The 19,132-nt window shown below is 44.2% G+C and overlaps 2 long non-coding RNA genes across 2 annotated transcripts in view; both read right to left on the bottom strand.

Annotated features, from left to right (window-relative positions):
- The window catches only part of LOC127151389 (uncharacterized), a 32,086-nt gene extending 26,343 nt beyond the window's left edge, over positions 1 to 5,743 (bottom strand). Inside the window, exon 1 of the long non-coding RNA XR_007824313.1 lies at positions 5,517 to 5,743. This is a non-coding gene — a long non-coding RNA (uncharacterized LOC127151389). The remainder of the gene's footprint in view (positions 1 to 5,516) is intronic.
- An 11,304-nt stretch (positions 5,744 to 17,047) lies between these two features.
- Positions 17,048 to 18,168, bottom strand: LOC127151382 (uncharacterized). The gene is made up of 3 exons (XR_007824304.1): positions 17,949 to 18,168; positions 17,276 to 17,318; positions 17,048 to 17,110 (listed from the first exon to the last, which is right to left on the bottom strand). It is a non-coding gene; the product is annotated as an uncharacterized LOC127151382 (long non-coding RNA).
- Positions 18,169 to 19,132: the final 964 nt, after the last annotated feature.

Here is a 19,132-nt window from a genome sequence, read left to right as displayed (position 1 = left end):
CCCTTTAGTCATAAATGGTAATTAACTTTGCAGTTTAACTTAGGTAAGGTAATGCATATAGAGTTATACATATAATTTCATGAGAGCGTACTTGACGAGTGGCAAGGATCGTTTTAGCCATAAGGACACAAAACACAGACTCACATTATAAGTCAGTCTACAGAACCTAAAACTTAGGCTCTGATACCAACCGTAACGACCCAACTTTCCGGACTAAGCTGAGGTCACTACTCAGTACTAAGACTCGACCACACAAAACAAAATTCATAACGGACCGGTTACGATTTCTTAAAACGTTAGAAATATTACAAAAAAAACAGTATCGGGCCCTATTTTAAATCACAGTCACAAAAGTTTCAAATAAAAACTCAGGTCATCAACTCAAAATCACAAAACCAAATATTCTAACAAAATACATCGGCGGAAGCAATAAGAAAATCAGACGCGTCCATATGGCCTTCACGCATCCTTCCTGCCTCTCGTCGGTCTGCCCCTAGCTGTGCCCTTACCTGAAAAGTTTAAGAAGAGAAAAGGGTGAGTATAAACATACCCAGTAAGGGACCCACTACTGGGCCCGTTAGGGAACAACTGTTAACTTCCTATTCAGAGGTACCCTACATAACAGTCTAGTGGTTCCGTAGAACGCACATATCAGTCTCGTGATCCCGAAGGATACACCTATCAGTCTAGTGATCCCGAAAGATGCACATATCAGTCTAGTGCTCCCGAAGGATGCACATATCAGTCTAGTGCTCCCGAAGGATGAACGTATCAGTCTAGTGCTCCCGCAGGATGCACATATCCGTAAGGTACACTACCCCATAGATGAAGCTAACCGTTACCCCTCAGTCCATACTAACCGTCTACCACAGTCATACCCCATCAACACTCATATTACACTTTCGCCATAGGCTTTGCCAGTCAAATAGTATAGGTTTAAACAACTACACCCTCAGTTGCTATACGCGTTTCCAATTCGCACACCATTATGGTAACCCCTAGACCCAATCAACTAATCAATCAAAATCGGACTCGCTGTCCTTCCCGTCCAAACTCCATGATCAGTGTCCAGACCCATGACTACCACGTACCTAACCGTAACTTCAAGGTCCATCGACATACAATTTCAATCTACAACGTAGCCCATTAACATAACCACCCTATACCGAACATCCAGCATCAGGGTCTACTAGCAAGTAACTCCTTATACCCGATAGCACACAAGCTACAACTAGCGGTCACGTTACCTTTACATCAGACAAGAGTAATAATAACAATGCTTAAAAGTCAAGCACACATATATTTATTCGGTACAGTTACTAACGTGTAATCCCCTGTGGACTACTACGTTTCCAGCCTCGCTCCGAGGTCCAGTAGTAGGAAAACCCTTACCTGAAACTTGGTTATGCCCCTCGATCGAGTCCACGCTCAATGGATCCACCTAAACGAAAACACGAAGGTTTTAATCGATGATACTAGTAGAAGTCATTTTAAATGGTCCTAAGCAACATCCGTTGACTTACCCAAGGAAAGGAAAGCTATCTCCAAACAAGCCTGCCGCGGAACCCGAGAACTTAAACGTCAACTCCTTAATACCTTCAAGGGAGAAAAGGTGGGATCAAATCTTATTCCAATATTCAAATTCGAATCGGACGTAGCAACATTAGGAAGTTCATCAAAATAATCCTTACCAAAGACTCACCGTGACCCGAAGTGGAGGGAGGAAGGCTTAGGTGGCTCGGTGAACAGGGAGCTCGGCTTGGCTTGGAGGTGTTCGGCTCGGCTAGGCTTGGCTCGTGGCTTGGGTTGGCCTGCTCGCGGCTTGGCTCGGCTTGGATCAGTTTACGGCTCGGTCCTCGGCTCGGCTTGGCTCGGCTCGGCTCACGGCTCAACTCGCGGCTCGGCTCAATTCGGCTCGCGGCTCGGCTCAACTCGGATTCGTGGCTCGAGTCGGCTTCACTTCGCGGCTCGGTGTATTCCTTCCTCCTTCCGGCAACGACGGCGCTCCCCTCGGTGTTCTGTTTGCATCGGGAACACGAGATGAGAAGGGAGAGGCCGCCGGCGGTGGCAGAAACGAAGAGAGAGGGAGACGTCGGCTGTAGATGGACGACAGACGGTGCAACGCGCGGATGGTGGCTGCGGCGAACAACCGGTGAAGCTAAGAACGCCGACGGAGATGAAGACGGGGACAGAGGACGGAGATGGAGAGGATGGGGACGCGCGCGAACGGAAGGAAAAAGAAAAGAAAACAGCGGCGGCGGACGATGAAGGAAGAAGAAGAAGAAGGAGAAATCGAAAGAGAAGGGAGGGGCGGCGGCGCAAGGAAGAGAAAACAAAAATGGATGAAAAGGGGGGGGGGCGTGTCTCGCGCGCGCCTTAGGGTTTATTTTTTTAAAAAAAATTATTATATATATATATATATATTAACTTATAATAATTATAAATAATAATAATAATAATAATAATACTAATAATAATAATAAAAACTAACATTAATATTAAATTATATATAAAGATTAAAATAAATAATAATAATAATAATAATATAATTAATATTATATTATTATTATATAAATTTACAAATATTAATTTAGAAATTTCAGAATTTACTCAAAAATTTAAAATTTCCGAAAAATTTTACGCAAAACGATAAAAGTTTACCTCGAAAATTTGGGGCGTTACACGTTGATTGTGAGTTCGACATACAAATTTTGTATATGAATACTACTCTAATTGAATGTTAGTCATGACAAGGATCATCTCTAATGACACTTCATGCTCAATAGCAAACATTGTCTTCCTCTATGAATTATTTTCATTACAACATGTTTGCCAGCAGTACTACTGCTTAAAATTTAAAAGAAATATCAAAAAACACATTAACCTAAAACTTTTTTTTTTTTTTTTTGGAACAAAAGAGAAGATGATGTGAATTAGCTGTAGGTGGACCAGAATATCACAACTAAAATGTGACATTCATAGATATGTATAATCAAAAGAGCCATGTGAAAGGAACAATATTATAGAAGCCGGAAGAAGAAAAGAACCAAACAAGAGGTTACTTATATGTAATAGTTGTAACGCCCCAGTAGATTAGAGTTCCATTGTTCATATCAAGAGTATTTTTTTTTATTTTTAAAAGTGGTTATGGAATGAGATTATTTTGACTTACACTTAATTAAGGTTAAAATTTTCCTTGGTTGGTTATTTTAATTGTTGAGGTTTAAGGGTGAAATAAATTAATTAATTGTGAAGCAACAAATTAATTAATGCCTTGGAAAGGGTCAAAGGTGGCTTTAATGAAGAGAGAGAGAGGAGAGTTGCCATTGGATTAAAGTAGAAAAGAAATTAATAATAAAAGAAGAAAAGAAAGTAATTTTGTGTGGGTTTTATTTTATCTTTTTTTTATTCTTTTATTCTTTTAAAAATGGGGCATTGGGAGGCGTGAAACTCATCACCTTCCTAAGAAAACCCTAACCCCAAGTTTCTCCCACCATAGCCGCCGCCGACGAACGACCAACGCACGCCATCGAGCCGACGCCACCCTCCCAGCCGCGTCGGAGAACTTAAACCGAGTCGAGCCACCGCACGCCTAGGAACAGCAACGCACGCCGCGCCGTGTCTGCCAGCCGAAACTCGTCGCGCCGCTTCGATCCGAGGCAGAGCAGCCAAGCCGAGCCGCGTCGCGTCGCTCCAATCAGGCGCTGAGGAGCCGCAGCCGATCCGTCAGCCAGCCGTGTCGCATAGCCGACGTTCGCACGTCCAGCCACGTCGCGCCGCTTTGATCCGACGCAGCGCAGCCGGAACATCCGTCTGAAGCCGTCGCGCCGTCACGCCGTCCAAAACCCAGAACCCAGCGCCTCGCGCGCAAAGATCCGACCCGGCCGAAACCACGCTCCGCGACCCGATCCAACGCGTGCCTCCGACCCGAAGCCCGGCCCGCGTCGCGTACACCCGTGAGCCGAGCAGCGCCCGCGTGCGAGCCGCACGTGCGTAGCCTCTGCACTGAGCCGAGCCGAGCCGCGCCTGTCTGCACCACGAGCCGCGCCTGTCTGCGCCGCGAGCCGAGCCGGTCTTCAACCTCCAAGCCGAGCCGATCCCTGTCCTTTTTCCAGCCAAGCCGCCAAGACTAATTTGGCTCCTTCCACCTAATTTTTGGTAATTAAATTAATTATTTTAGCATTACCCAGTAAGATTCAATGTTTTGGGCACTAAATAATTTAATTTGGAATTAAATTAGATAATTTCCTTAAGGGACGTCTTGGACCAAGTAACCGCTGCAGCGTGAGATTTCTTCAGTAGGGGCTCAACCATTGCAACCTCTTTCTAGGGTAAGTCATTTCAACTGAGTTTTGAACCGTTAGTCGTTGGTGACCTAATTACGAATTTTGGCGTATTAAACAGTTAGGACCTCGTCGCTTGGAAAGCATACTTGCCTCGCAGTTAGGACTCGTCAAGTAAATCTCCAGGTAAGAGATTTCTACTACTAGCTCCACGTTTAGAGTTATGAGGTCACCTCCAATGGTGCATGTTGAGGGCTAGACTGTACGATGCATAAAATTTATGATAGTATGATGCCATTGATGATACAATTATATTATAACATGATGTTGTGATGTCGAGAACCGCTATGGCTGTACGATGGATGTTGAGATGGAGAGTGAAATGATGATTAATCTGTTATAATTATATGATGATGCCATGTGTATTTATGCTGTGATTAGGGTACCAGTTAGCTTAACCTATTAGGGTCGTACCTGCATGGGTGTCCTTCGGGATCACCACCTATTTAGGAATGTGTGGTCCGACGGGACACCAGTCTAACATGTATATAGATATGACTCAAGTGACTCGACGAGGTCCTCGCATCCCGATTGTCCTAGGTGTCCCCCGGGACACCGAAGGCCAGAGTTACGTTCCTACGGGAGCGCATGATTGCACGTGTTCGGGAACGTGCCAGAGATTGGGTACCAGTTACAGGACTCTTATAGGAAGCTAACAGGCACCTAGTGGGACTAGTAGTGGGTCCCTTACTGAGTATTTTATACTCACTCTCTTCATGTCATGTTTTCAGGTAGAGGACGAGGCAAGGGCAAAGGCAAGCTGGCGAGCGACCCGAAGTGACCGTGTCGAGCCTTAGGGACTTTTGTTTCCGCTTATTCTTGTTTTGACTTTGGAACCTGAGTTTGAGTATTTTTCACTATTTACCATTTTATTAGTAGATACGGCCCGAGTAGAACTTTAGAACGAAATTTCATCTTTGCATATTATTTTATTGGATTTTCATAAATAAATTTCTCAAACCTTATGCGTTTTTGCTAAATTGTATGACTTAAACCACTTGTTCTACATTTAGTAATGACTTCGGCTCAGTATAAGGAGTTGGGTCGTTACAATAGCATTTAGATTGAGACGTCAAAAGTCCAAAAACTTAAACGATTAAAATATATATTAGCTTCATCCAAAAATGTACAAGAATAAAATAGGTAATACAAGAGTACTAGAAATTAGCTCACTCAGGTTTTCTGGGGTGGAAACATTGCTGCAAAGAGAAAAGACACAACCAAGTTTACAAAAATTATGAAGATCAACCGCATGGTTGGTATCCGTAGGGGAATCCTTAAATGTAGATGTGGATTCTGCACCAAGTATGCTAAGAATAATAAAAAAAAATTACAACTGATTTCATTTTTTTCTTAATTTCAATTTTCTTGTGGTTCAAAATTATGTATCGTTGAGCACTTGGTTCTATAGAAAATAAGATTGAAAAACCCTCTATATATATATAGAAAAAAAAACTCTTGGTTTAAACCACGACCCTACAAATCGGATTGAGGAAGAAACGGTATTCATGACGATACTATCGGAAAACGAACGTATTACGATGACACGCTGCCACGCTTTCCTTCACCTCAAGTTTTTGGACAAATGTAATTTCCGCTTGTGGCTAAATACACCTTACACGTTAAAACCCTAAAAATGTGGACTCAACTCCTTATACTAAGTCGAAGTGATTACTAAATATAGAACAAGTGGTTTAAGTCATCAAAATTATTAAAAACGCATAAGATTTGAGAAATTTTATTTATGAAAATTTAAACAAGGTAGTTATGCAAAAAAAGTGTAATGCGTCCTAAAGTCCTACTCGGGCCCTATCTACATAATAAGATGATAAGTAATGAAAAGTACTCAAACTCAGATACGAAAGTCTAAAATAAGGATAAGCGGAGGCAGTAGTCCCTATGGCCCTCCACGGTCACTTCGGGTCGCTCGCCAGCTTGCCCTTGCCCTTGCCTCGTCCTCTACCTGAAAACATGAAATGAAGAGAGTGAGTATAAAATACTCAGTAAGGGACCCACTACTAGTCCCACTAGGTGCCTGTTAACTTCCTGTCAGAGTCCTGTAACTGGTACCCAATCTCTGGCACGTTCCCGAACACGTGCAACATGCGCTCCCGTAGGAACGTAACTCTGGTCTTCGGTGCCTCGGGGGACACCTAGGACAGTCGGGATGCGAGGACCCCGTCGAGTCACTCGAGTCATATCTATATCCATGCTAGACTGGTGTCCCGTTGGACCACACAGTCCTCAATAGGTGGTGATCCCGAAGGACACCCATGCAGGTACGACTCTAACAGATTAAGCTAACAGGTACCCTAATCGCAGTATACATACACATGGCATCAGCATATAACATATCAGATAAATCATCACTACACTCTACGTCTCGACATTCGTCGTATAGCCATAACAGTTCTCGTCACACATAACAGGCTATAGTATAACCATATCGTCATTTGCATCATACTAACATTGATTTCAGGCATAGTACTGTTTAATCCTCAACATGCAAAATTGGAGCATACATAGTCTCATAATTCTAAGCATGGAGCTAGTAGTAGAATCTCTTACCTGGAGATTTACTTGACGAGTTCTAAAAGTGGAAAAAGGTGTGCTTTCCAAGCAGCAGGGCCCTAAAAGATTAGAGACAACAATTAAACCTAACCTTCAAGGAACAGAGACCCAAGAGTCGTTTGAGGCAACTTACCCCGAAATCAAGGTTGCGTTAGTCCCCTTTAAGTCGAGAAATGATCCTACGCTCCAACACCAATTTGTCCAACCGGCCCCCTTTCAGAAAGATAATTTAATTCAACCAATGAATTATTTAAAAAAAAAAAACTAAAATTCCTCTTCGTTGGGTATACCAAATCCCAATTACTTTCCAAAACTTACCAAGGAACGTGGGGAACGGCCAAAATCTATGTGGCTCCAAAGGTAGGGATCGGCTCGGCTTGGTTTGGCTGGAAGAGTAAGGATCGGCTCTGCTCAGCAGCAGGCGTGGCTCGGCTCGGCAGCAGGCGCGGCTCGGCTCGGCGCAGGAGCTGCACGCGTGCGGCTCGACTTGATGGGCTGGACGCGGCGCGGCTGCACGCGGAGAGGGCTGGCCGACGCGGTTTCGGCTTCGGCTTCGGGCGCGCGGACGTGGAGCGGCTCCGGGTTCGGGCGCGCGGATGTGGAGCGGCTCCGGGTTCGGGTTCGTCGGCTGGAGGCACGCGCGGCGGATCGGCTTCGGGTGGCGGCTGCGGGAGACAGCTGTGCGCGGATGCCCGGCGTGCGCGGATCTAAGCGGCTCCCTTCGGCTTGATCGGAGCGGCGCGACGCGGCTCGGCTGTCCTCCTCAGTTCGAAGCGGCGCGGCGAGTTCCCGTTTCGGCTGGCTCGGCGAGTTCCGGCTTCGGCTGTCTCGGCGAGTTCCGGCTTCGGCTTGCAGACGCGCGGCTGATCGGCTTCGGCTGTCTCGGCGAGTTCCGGCTTCGGCTTGCAGACGCGGCGCGGCTGGGAGGGTGGTTCGGCTCTACTGCGGCCGGCTCCGACGCTTGTGCTTGAAGCTGGCGGCGGCGGCGTGCGGCGGCGTGCGGCGGCGGCGCGGAGAGTGGCGGCGGCTAGGGTTTTTCTTCTTTGGGGAGATGAGGAGTCTCACGTCTCCCAATGCCTCCTTTTTAAAAGAATTTAAAATAATAAAAGAATTTAATAAACCCTCTTTTCTCTCTCTTCAATTAAGCCACCCTTGACCCTTTTCCAAGGCAAATAATTAATTTGCTAATCACCATTAATTTGATTATTTCACCCTTAACTTCAATAATTAAAATAAAAACCAACTTTAGTTTAATAAGGGCTTCCCCAATTATTTCCCATAAAAATAAAAGTAAAAAAAAAAAATACTTATTATCTTAAACAAAATAAGGATTCCCAACCTTAATTACTCGAGGAAATCAAAATGGTAAGGTTCTTCCAATAAATTTAAAATTCCCATAACCACATTTAATATTAATGACAATGGACAAAACAAAAAAGAATATCGAATTTGTTGGGCGTTACAATCTTCCCTCCTAAAAAAAACTTTCGTCCTCGAAAGTTCTAATCCTCGAACAGCTCGGGGTACTGGGCTCTCATGTCCTCTTCTTTCTCCCACGTGGCCTCTCCCACCCCATGGTTCTGCCAAAGGATTTTGACCAGTGGAATTTCTCGACTGCGAAGCTTCTTGACCTCCCTTGCCAGGACCTCGACAGGATCCTCCTCATAGCTCAAATTCTCGCTAATCTGCAGTGGTTCGAAGTCCACCACATGTGTTGGGTCTGCGACATATTTCCTCAGCATGGAGATATGGAATACGTCGTGCACTGCAGCAAAAGATGGGGGTAGCGCCAAGCGATAAGCCACGGGGCCAATCCGCTCCAGTATCTCGAACGGCCCTACGAAGCGTGGACTCAGCTTCCCCTTCTTCGCGAACCTCAGAACACCCTTCATGGGTGCTACCTTCAGGAAGACCATATCTCCCACTTCAAACTCGAGGTCCTTACGTCGTACATCAGCATAACTCTTCTGTCTGCTCTGGGCTATCAGCATACGAGCTCGGATCTTCTGTATGGCTGCGTTGGTAGTCTGCACTAACTCGGGGCCTAGCATCCTCTGCTCTCCAACCTCGTCCCAGCAGACAGGGGATCTACAGCACTTGCCATACAGAGCCTCGAACGGTGCCATACCGATAGTAGCCTGGTAGCTGTTGTTATAGGCAAACTCCATCAGATGCAGATGGGAGTCCCAACTTCTTGAAAACTCTAGCACGCAGGCCCGCAGCATATCTTCCAAAATCTGGTTCAATCTCTCTGTCTGACCATCAGTCTGAGGGTGGAATGCCGTGCTGAAGTCCAGCCTCGTACCTAATGCAAGTTGAAGTCCTTTCCAGAACTTTGATGTGAAACGAGCGTCTCTGTCTGAAATGATGGATACGGGTACTCCATGTAGTCTCACAATCTCTGTCATATATAACTGCCCCCACTTACTGGCAGTGTAAGTGGATTTCCCTAGCACGAAATGGGCCGACTTCGTGAGTCTGTCGACCACAACCCAGATCACCGTGTAGCCCTTTAGGGTCTTGGGCAGTCCCGTAATAAAATCCATCGACACACTCTCCCACTTCCACCCCGGCACACTCAAGGGTTGCAACAACCCTGCTGGATGCTGCCTAGGTGCCTTCACCTGCTGGCACACCAAGCACCTACTGACAAAGTCTGCCACTTCCCTCTTCATGCCCCTCCACCAATAGACACTCCTTAAGTCCTGGTACATCTTCGTACTCCCAGGGTGCATGGTAAACGGGTAACTGTGAGCCTCAGTCAAAAGCTCCGTCTTAACTGCGCTGTCTTCTGGCACACACAGGCGTTCCTCGAACATAAGGCCATCGTCAGAGGATATGGAGAAGTCTTCACCTTGCCCTGTCTCCACCATACGACGCTTCTCGGCCAAGTAAGGATCATTCAACTGAGCAGCGATGATCTTTTGCCTCAAGGTTGGCTGAACTGACAACTGAGCCAACTGTGCGGTAACCTCACCTACTGAGACTGCAATCTCGGCTCTCTCAAAATCCCTGAGTAAGGGGGTCTGCTTGGTGATTAGCGCTGCTGAATGTGCAACCTTCCTACTCAGCGCGTCAGCCACTACATTTGCTTTACCTGGGTGGTATAGGATCTCCCAGTCGTAGTCTTTCACCAACTCGAGCCACCTCCTCTGCCTCATGTTCAACTCCTTCTGAGTGAAGAAGTACTTCAGGCTCTTATGGTCGGTGTAAATCTGTATCTTCTCACCGTACAGGTAGTGCCTCCATATCTTCAGTGCAAAGACTACAGTTGCCAACTCCAAGTCGTGGGTAGGGTAGTTCTGCTCATGAATCTTCAACTGGCGGGAGGCATAAGCAACTACCTTACCTTGCTGCATCAGGACACAGCCCAGTCCCTTCTTGGAGGCATCACTGTAGATCACAAAGTTTCCCGAACCATCAGGCACTGTCAGGACTGGTGCAGTCACTAGCTTCTGTTTGAGCTCCTGAAAGCTACTCTCGCATGCTGGGCTCCAGACAAAAGGTGTTCCCTTCCTGGTCAACTGGGTCAACGGGCTGGCTATACGTGAGAAGTCTTCCACGAACCTCCTGTAGTAACCTGCCAAGCCCAGAAAACTTCGAATTTCACTAACCGTGGACGGTCGAGGCCAATTGGTCACCGCTTCAATCTTTGCGGGATCCACTGAAACTCCCTCACTGGAAACCACGTGGCCAAGAAACGTCACCTTCCTTAACCAGAATTCACACTTGGAGAACTTGGCATACAGCTTGTTGGCTCGAAGAGTCTCCAAAACCTGGTGCAAGTGCTCCTCGTGCTCAGCCTCAGTTTTTGAGTAAATCAGGATGTCGTCAATGAAGACTATGACGAACGAGTCTATAAAGTCCTTAAACACCCTGTTCATCAAATCCATGAACACTGCAGGAGCGTTAGTCAAGCCGAAAGACATCACCACGAACTCGTAATGTCCGTACCTCGAACGAAAGGCCGTCTTGGGAATGTCACCGTCCCTAATCCTCAACTGGTGATAGCCTGATCGCAGGTCGATCTTGGAAAAGACAGTGGCTCCCTGCAACTGATCGAACAGGTCATCAATCCTAGGCAAGGGGTAGCGGTTTTTGACTGTCACCTTGTTCAACTCTCGGTAGTCAATACAAAGGCGCATCGACCCATCCTTCTTCTTCACGAACAATACTGGGGCTCCCCAAGGCGACACACTGGGCCGGATGAAGCCTTTGTCCAGCAACTCCTGTAACTGGACCTTCAACTCCTTTAGCTCGGCTGGAGCCATTCTGTAAGGGGCCCTCGAGATAGGGGCAGTGCCCGGCTCTAACTCGATGGCGAAGTCTACCTCTCTGGGAGGCGGAAGTCCTGGGAGTTCGTCTGGGAAAACGTCGGGGTACTCCCTTACCACTGGTTCGGAAGATAGGGAAACTTCTGGCTCTCTAATATCCACTACGCTTGCCAAGATGCCCCAAGTACCCTGGCTAAGTAGTTTACTAGCCTTCATGGCTGAGATGACCTTGGGTATACATACTATGCCTGCCCCCCTGAATTTGAAACTAGCCCCGGAGGGAGGGTTAAAGACAACTTCCTTGCCAAAACAGTCTATATTTGCATGGTTGGCTGACAGCCAATCCATGCCTAGTATCACGTCAAAATCCTGCATGTCTAACACTAGCAAGGTCACGTCTAACATACGATTCGCTATCTCTACCCGACATGCCTTTATTTGTTCTTTGGACAACAGGACCTCCCCAGATGGAGTAGAAACCGACAAAACACTACCCAAAGGTTCTACCTCCAAACCCACATGCTGAACGAAAACGGAGGATATAAACGAGTGGGATGACCCAGAGTCAAATAGCACAAAAGCATAATGCCCCAAAATTGGGAGCGTACCTGTCACCACTGTGCCAGCTCGCTCGGCCTCCTGCCGGGTAGTGGCGAAAACTCTTCCCTGCTGGGACGCCGAAGGCTGGGGCGGTGTCGTCTCGAAAGGTTTCCGAGGGCACACATCAGCAGTGTGCCCCGGCTGTCTGCATCTGAAGCAGACTCCGCTTCCAGCCAAGCAACGACCTCCGTGGACTCTCCCACATGTAGTACAAGCGGGTAGCTCTCTCAGAGTCCTCCCGGCTGCTGCAAGCTCCCGTCGGTGTCTCTGAAAGACACCTCCTGACCTCAGTGTTCGCTGCGGTACTACGTCAGGCTGCGTCTCCACCTTTCTCTTCTGTCCCAAGGCTGACCCTCTGCCGGCAGCCTTAGACGAATCGGCTCTCTCAGGCAGGCTCAAATCCAGTGCTATACGTAGTGCATCAGCATGCGTGGCTGCGCGGAGGGCTCTGACAATGCCCTGAAGGTCTAGCCTGAGTCCTCTAACGAATTTCTCCGTCCTGGCAGCCTCATCCCTTACCATATCGGGAGCAAAGCGGGACAGCATATCGAACTCGGCGACGTACTGCTCCACCGTCATGTCGCCTTGCTCCAAGTTTAGGAACTCTTGCAGCTTGGCGTGCTTCACATTGGCAGAGAAGAACTTAGCATAGAAGTTCTCCTTGAACTGCTCCCAAGTTATCTTGCTGACATCGCCCCCCAGCATTCTCTCAGCGGTCTCCCACCAGGCGGTGCCCCTGTCCTCCAAGAAGAAGACTGCACACTGCACCTTCTGGTCTTCTGGGCACTTCATGTACCGGAAGATAGTCTCTATGGACGTCAACCACATTTGGGCCTTTGTGGGGTTGTCCATGGATCCGTCAAAGGTCTTAGGATTATACTTCCTAAAGTCCCGTAAGTGTTTCGCCTCGGCCGACAGTTGAACTGGTACTGGTTGAGCTTCCTCAAGGGCTGAAGGAGCGACGGCCTGGGCCTGAACAGGGGCGGCCTGGTTCTGCTGGGCGGCGAGGAAATTTATAATTATTAATTAATAAGATCATAGTATCATTTGTTACATTTATAATTATTTTTCTTCAAAATATTACAACACGCTTAAGTTATTAAACCTAGAAGTGATCTCTATTCCAATTGTTTATTTATTTATTTTTCAGGATCATAACATATTTCTCCACCTAATTAGCTGAGTTATCAATCGACATAAAGAATTTTATTAGTATAAAACATATAGGTCAACTGACATGTGATATGTGTTAGCGATCATGAGGCTTACGATTTGAATCACTATATCCGCATCATATTTCTCTCCAATTACTAATTTAATATTAAATCAATTAGTATAAAAATAGAAAGTTGATGTCACAATTAGTATAAAAAGATATTATATTCGGACAAGGACTCGTGAACTCAAATAGACTACATAGTTTGGAGTAAGTTGAGAATCACCCACATTGAAAAGATAAAGAAAGATGTCACAACTTTTGTTGAAGAAATCGACGACGAACTATAGAATTACCAAAAACGTATGGAGAAATCGACACATTTGATATACGTAGTTTACGAACGAAGTGTTAGCTACATTTACGAGATAGAGAGAAAATCTATTATTAGAGAGAATGTTTTCTTAATACAAACGGTGCATATGTTCTTTGTTGTTTGTAGCACCACATGACAAATTAAATTCAAGGCATTTCAACCATTTTTATTAGTTACCATTACCTTTCTTTCATTATTCAATTGATGTACGAAATGAAAAGTCAGTTCTTGTACTTATTATCTAATATTATGATTAAGTTAGAAATCAAGTACTTAAGCCTTTCAACGTTTGATTTTTGTAATACATTTTTCAGTTTACTATAATTAATAATTTTCACTCTTTTATATGAAATATGCTGAGTCCCCGTTTTGTTGGGCCGTTTGAGATTCTGGAGCGGTTTGGCCCTGTAGCTTATCGCTTGGCGTTGCCACCATCACTCTCGACAGTTCATGATGTGTTCCATGTCTCCATGTTGAGGAAGTACGTGCCAGATCCATCCCATGTAGTGGATTACGAGCCATTGGAGATTGATGAAATCTTGAGCTATACTGAACAACCTGTTGAGGTGCTTGCTAGAGAGGTGAAAACGTTGAGGAATAAAGAAATCCCTCTGGTTAAAGTCTTGTGGCGGAATCACCGGGTAGAAGAGGCTACGTGCGAGCGTGAGGATGACATGAGGTCCCGTTATCCCGAACTGTTCGAGGAATAAAAACTTTCGAGGACGAAAGTTCCCTAAGGAGGGAAGAATGTAACGCCCCGAAGCTCGAGGTAAAAATTTTCGCAATTTAAGTGAATTTTAATAGTATAATATTAATTATATTATTAGTATTGGGTATTATTGTCATTTCAATTTAATGTTAATATTTTTCCTTTTACTATTTACTTAATATTAATATTAATATTATTATTTAATATTATTATAACTAATTAGTATTAATGTTTTATTATAAATTATTATTATTTTTTTTTTATTTAATATATATTATTATTATTTATTTTAAATTATTTAATATTAATATTTTAATATTAATTATATTTATTTTGTTTTAATATATATATATATATATATATATATATATATATTTTAAAAAAAAAAAAAAAGAAACCCTAAAGGAGACGCGCGCGAGCCCCCCCTCCAAAATTTTCTTCTTCTTCGTTCGTCTTCCTCAAGCCGCAGCCGCCACCATCTCTTCCTCTCCGTCTCCGTTTTTCTCTTCCGCCTTCATCTCCGCCTCCGTCCACGAACGTCGAAGCGGATTCCGCCGCGGCCTCCATCCATTCCCGATTCACTTCCAACCGCCGGCAGCCGATAGCTCTCCCTCTTCCTCCGTCTCTGTCACCGTAGACGGCTCTACATCAATCTGTGTTCCCGACGCAGCCCTGAACACCGAGGAGAGCCACCCACGTCCGCCGTCGACGTCTCTCACTCGAGCGTTGTCGGGTGAAGCAAAAACCAGACCCGAGCCACGGATCCGATTCGAGCAAGCCGAGTGAGTCGAGCCGTGGGCCGAGTGAGCCGAGCCGAGCGAGCCGAGTGAGCCGAGCCGCGAGCCGAGTGAGCCGAGCCGAGTGAGCCGAGCCGAGTGAGCCGAGCCGAGTGAGCCGAGCCGCGAGCCGCACTGAGCCGAGCCGCGAGCCGAGTTGAGCCGAGCCACAAGCCGAGCTGTGAGCCGAGGCCAAGCCGAGCCGAGCCGAGGCCAAGCCAAGCCGAGCCGAGGTGGAGCCGAGCCGAGCCGAGCCGAGCCGAACGCCTTTAAGCCGAGCCGAGCTCCTTGTTTCACCAAGCCACCTAAGCCTTCCTTCCTCCGTTCCGGGTCACGGTGAGTCTTCGGTAAGGATTGATTTCGATGAATTCCCTAATGTTGCTACATGCGATTAGAGTTTGAATATTGGAATAAGATATGGCCTTACTTTTCTCCTTTGAAGGTAGTACAGAGTTGACGCTTGAGTTCTCGGGTCTCGCGGTAGGCTTGTTTGGAGGTAGTTTTCCTTTCCTTGGGTAAGTCAACGGATGTCGCTTCTGACCTTTTAAAACGACTTCTACTAGAGTCATCAACTAAAACCTTCGTGTTTTCGTTAGGTTGATCCGTTGAGCGTGGATTCGATCGAGGGGCATAACCGAGCATCAGGTAAGGGTTTTCCTACTACTGGACCCCGAATCTAGGCTGAAAACGTAGTAATCCACAGGGGATTACACATTAGTGACTGTACTGAACAACTGTATGCGTGTTGACTGTTAAGCACTGTTATTATATTTTGTCTAATGTAAAGATACTGTGACTGCTAATTGTAGATTGAGATTTTATGTTGATGGACCTTGAAGTTACGGTTCAGTACGTAGTAATCATTGGTCTGGATGTTGATCATGGAGTTTGGACGGGGAAGTACTGTGAGTCCGGTTTGGGTTGGTTAGTTGATTGGGTCTAGGGTTTTCCCTAAAGGTGTGCGAAATGGGTGATGCGTATAGCAACTGAGGGCGTAGTTGTTAAACCTATACTATCTGACTGACAAAGTCTATGGTGGAACTGTAATATGAATGTCGTTGGGGTATGACTGATGTAGACGGTTTAGTATGGACTGAGGGGTAACGGTTAGCTTCATCTATGGGGTAGTGTGCCTTAAGGATAGGTGCATCCTTCGGGAGCACTAGACTGATGTGTGCATCCTTCGGGAGCACGAGACTGATACGTGCATCCTTCGGGAGCACCAGACTGATATGTGCATCCTTCGGGAGCACTAGACTGATCTGTGCATCCTTCGGGAGCACTAGACTGATGTGTGCATCCTTCGGGAGCACTAGACTGATGTGTGCATCCTTCGGGAGCACTAGACTGATACGTGCATCCTTCGGGAGCACCAGATTGATATGTGCATCCTTCGGGAGCACTAGACTGATGTGTGCATCCTTCGGGAGCACTAGACTGATCTGTGCATCCTTCGGGAGCACTAGACTGATGTGTGCATCCTTCGGGAGCACTAGACTGATGTGTGCATCCTACGGGAGCACTAGACTGATATGTGCGTTCTACGGAACCACTAGACTGTTATGTAGGGTACCCCCGAATAGGAAGTTAACTGTTGTCCCCTAACGGGCCCAGTAGTGGGTCCCTTACTGGGTATGTTTATACTCACCCTTTCTCTTCTTTAACTTTTCAGGTAAGGGCACAGCGAGGGGCAGACCGACGAGAGGCAGGAAGGACGCGTGAAGGCCATATGGACGCGTCTGATTTTCTTATCGCTTCCGCTATGTATTTTGTCAGAATATTTTGACTTGTGATTTTGAACTGGTGACTTGAGTTTTTATTTCTGACTTTTGATTGATTTAAAATAGGGCCCGAAACTGTCTTTTTGAAAGGTTTCTAATGCTTTAATGAATCGTAACAGGTCCGTTTTAAATTTTATGTTGAATGATAGAGTTTTGGTATTTGGTAGTGACCTTAGCTTAGTCCGGAAAGTTGGGTCGTTACAAACACACACACACATAATCTATAGTAAAGCAAAAATTTTGGCAAAACACACTTAATTCTCGTATAGCATTAAAAGAGAGAAAGGGCTCTTTTTTACCCATTGCTCATAATTAACGACATGCAAAAACTTGAAACTTTATTTATATCAAAACAAAACATATGCTTAAATATGAAATAATAATCTTTTTAAACCAATGGTTTTAATTTTCACCACTTGATTTTTGTTTATTCATATATAGTATATCTTAGAAAGCCAATCCCTGTTCCCTTCTCCTCTCAGTATACTTCATCTTCTTTTCTTTAGGATCAGTTCTTCTTACACCTTTGATCACACCCATTCACACAACTTTCTACTTTGTCCACATCTGTCAGGTTTAGAAAGAAAAAGAAACAATTAAAGAAATCATAATAGTCCATCGAAACTAGAGAAAGTTATTACCATCAGTATACTTCATCTTCTTTTCTTTACCATCAGTTCTTCTTACACGTTTGATCACACCCATTCACACAACTTTCTACTTTGTCCACATCTGTCAGGTTTAGAAAGAAAAAGAAACAATTAAAGAAAACATAATAATCCATCGAAACTAGAGAGAGTTATTAAAGAAACGGACCAAATTTTAGTATGAATACTACTACTAATCTCTCGTTGATTGTGAGTTCGAGATACAAATTTTGTATATGAATACTACTCTAATTGAATGTTAGTCATGACAAGGATCATCTCTAATGACATTTCATGCTCAATAGCAAACATTGTCTTCCTCTATGAATTATTTTCATTACAACATGTTTGCCAGCAGTACTAGTGCTTAAAATTTAAAAGAATTATCAAAAAACCAATTAACCTTAAACTCTTTTTTTTTTTTTTTTTTTGGAACAAAAGAGAAGATGATGTGAATTAGCTGTAGGTGGACCAGAATATCTCAACTAGAATGTGACATTCATAGATATGTATAATCAAAAGAGCCATGTGAAAGGGACAATATTATAGAAGCCGGAAGAAGAAAAGAACCAAACCAGATGTTACTTATATGTAATAGCATTTAGATTGAGACGTCAAAAGTCCAAAAACTTAAACGATTAAAATATATATTAGCTTCATCCAAAAATGTACAAGAATAAAATAGGTAATACAAGAGTACTAGAAATTAGCTCACTCAGGTTTTCTTGGGTGGAAACATTGCTGCAAAGAGAAAAGACACAACCAAGTTTACAAAATTTATGAAGATCAACCGCATGGTTGGTATCCGTAGGGGAATCCTTAAATGTAGATGTGGATTCTGCACCAAGTATGCTAAGAATAATCAAAAAAATTACAACTGATTTCATTTTTTTCTTAACTTCAATTTTTTTGTGGTTCAAAATTATGTATCGTTGAGCACTTGGTTCTATAGAAAATAAGATTGAAAAACCCTCTCTATATATATAGAAAAAAAACTCTTGGTTTAAACCACGTCCCTATAAATCGGATTGAGGATGAAATGGTATTCATGACGATAGTATCGAAAAACGAACGTATTACGATGACACGCTGCCACGCTTCCCTTCACCTCAAGTTTTTGGACAAATGTAATTTCCGCTTGTGGCTAAATGCACCTTACACGTTAAAACCTTACAAATGTGGAAGATCCATTTGTAGTTTACAAATTTGCCATTTTGAAAATTTACTTCAACATGCCCTTAAATTATGTTTGACATTCCCAACGGATTTTTTTAGTTGTAAATATAATAAATAGACACGCACATATATATAGTGCTACATTAATGATAGACCTAGACCATATCAATTAATAAGATCAGAGTATAATTAATTTGTTACATTTATTATTATTTTTCTTCAAACTATTACTACACGCTTAAGTTATTAAACCTAGAAGTGATCTCTATTCCAATTGTTTATTTATTTATTTTTCAAGATCAAAACATATTTCTTCACCTAATTAGCTGAGTTATCAATCGACATAAAGAATTTTATTAGTACAAAACATATAGGTCAACTGACAATTAGGTAGCAAATATCTTTCCAAAGAAATAACATTCCTTCTTTGTTTGTTTCTGAATATGTGATTAAAGTAGAGTCACTTCAACATTGAATGTAATAGTGATCTTTCTAACTTGTTTGTGTAAGTGAGCACAAAGACACAAACAAAGAAATTTGGCACTATCTCTAGCAAAGTTTCCTCTCCAATCTGAATATGTAGTTTATCCTAATTAATTTGCTGGCACCTGGCAAGGGGCATTAACATTATATTGAGAACCAAATAATAATTAGAGATTATTTTGTTTTATCTTTGTCTATTGCTGGCTATATTTCACAACCCAAGTATAACAATATGATGCA

This window comes from Cucumis melo, chromosome 1 (assembly GCF_025177605.1).
Source record: "Cucumis melo cultivar AY chromosome 1, USDA_Cmelo_AY_1.0, whole genome shotgun sequence".
In the NCBI taxonomy this organism is placed as follows: Eukaryota; Viridiplantae; Streptophyta; class Magnoliopsida; order Cucurbitales; family Cucurbitaceae; genus Cucumis; species Cucumis melo.
Note: the sequence above shows the minus strand (reverse complement) of the source record. Positions and strands in the feature narration are given on the sequence as shown.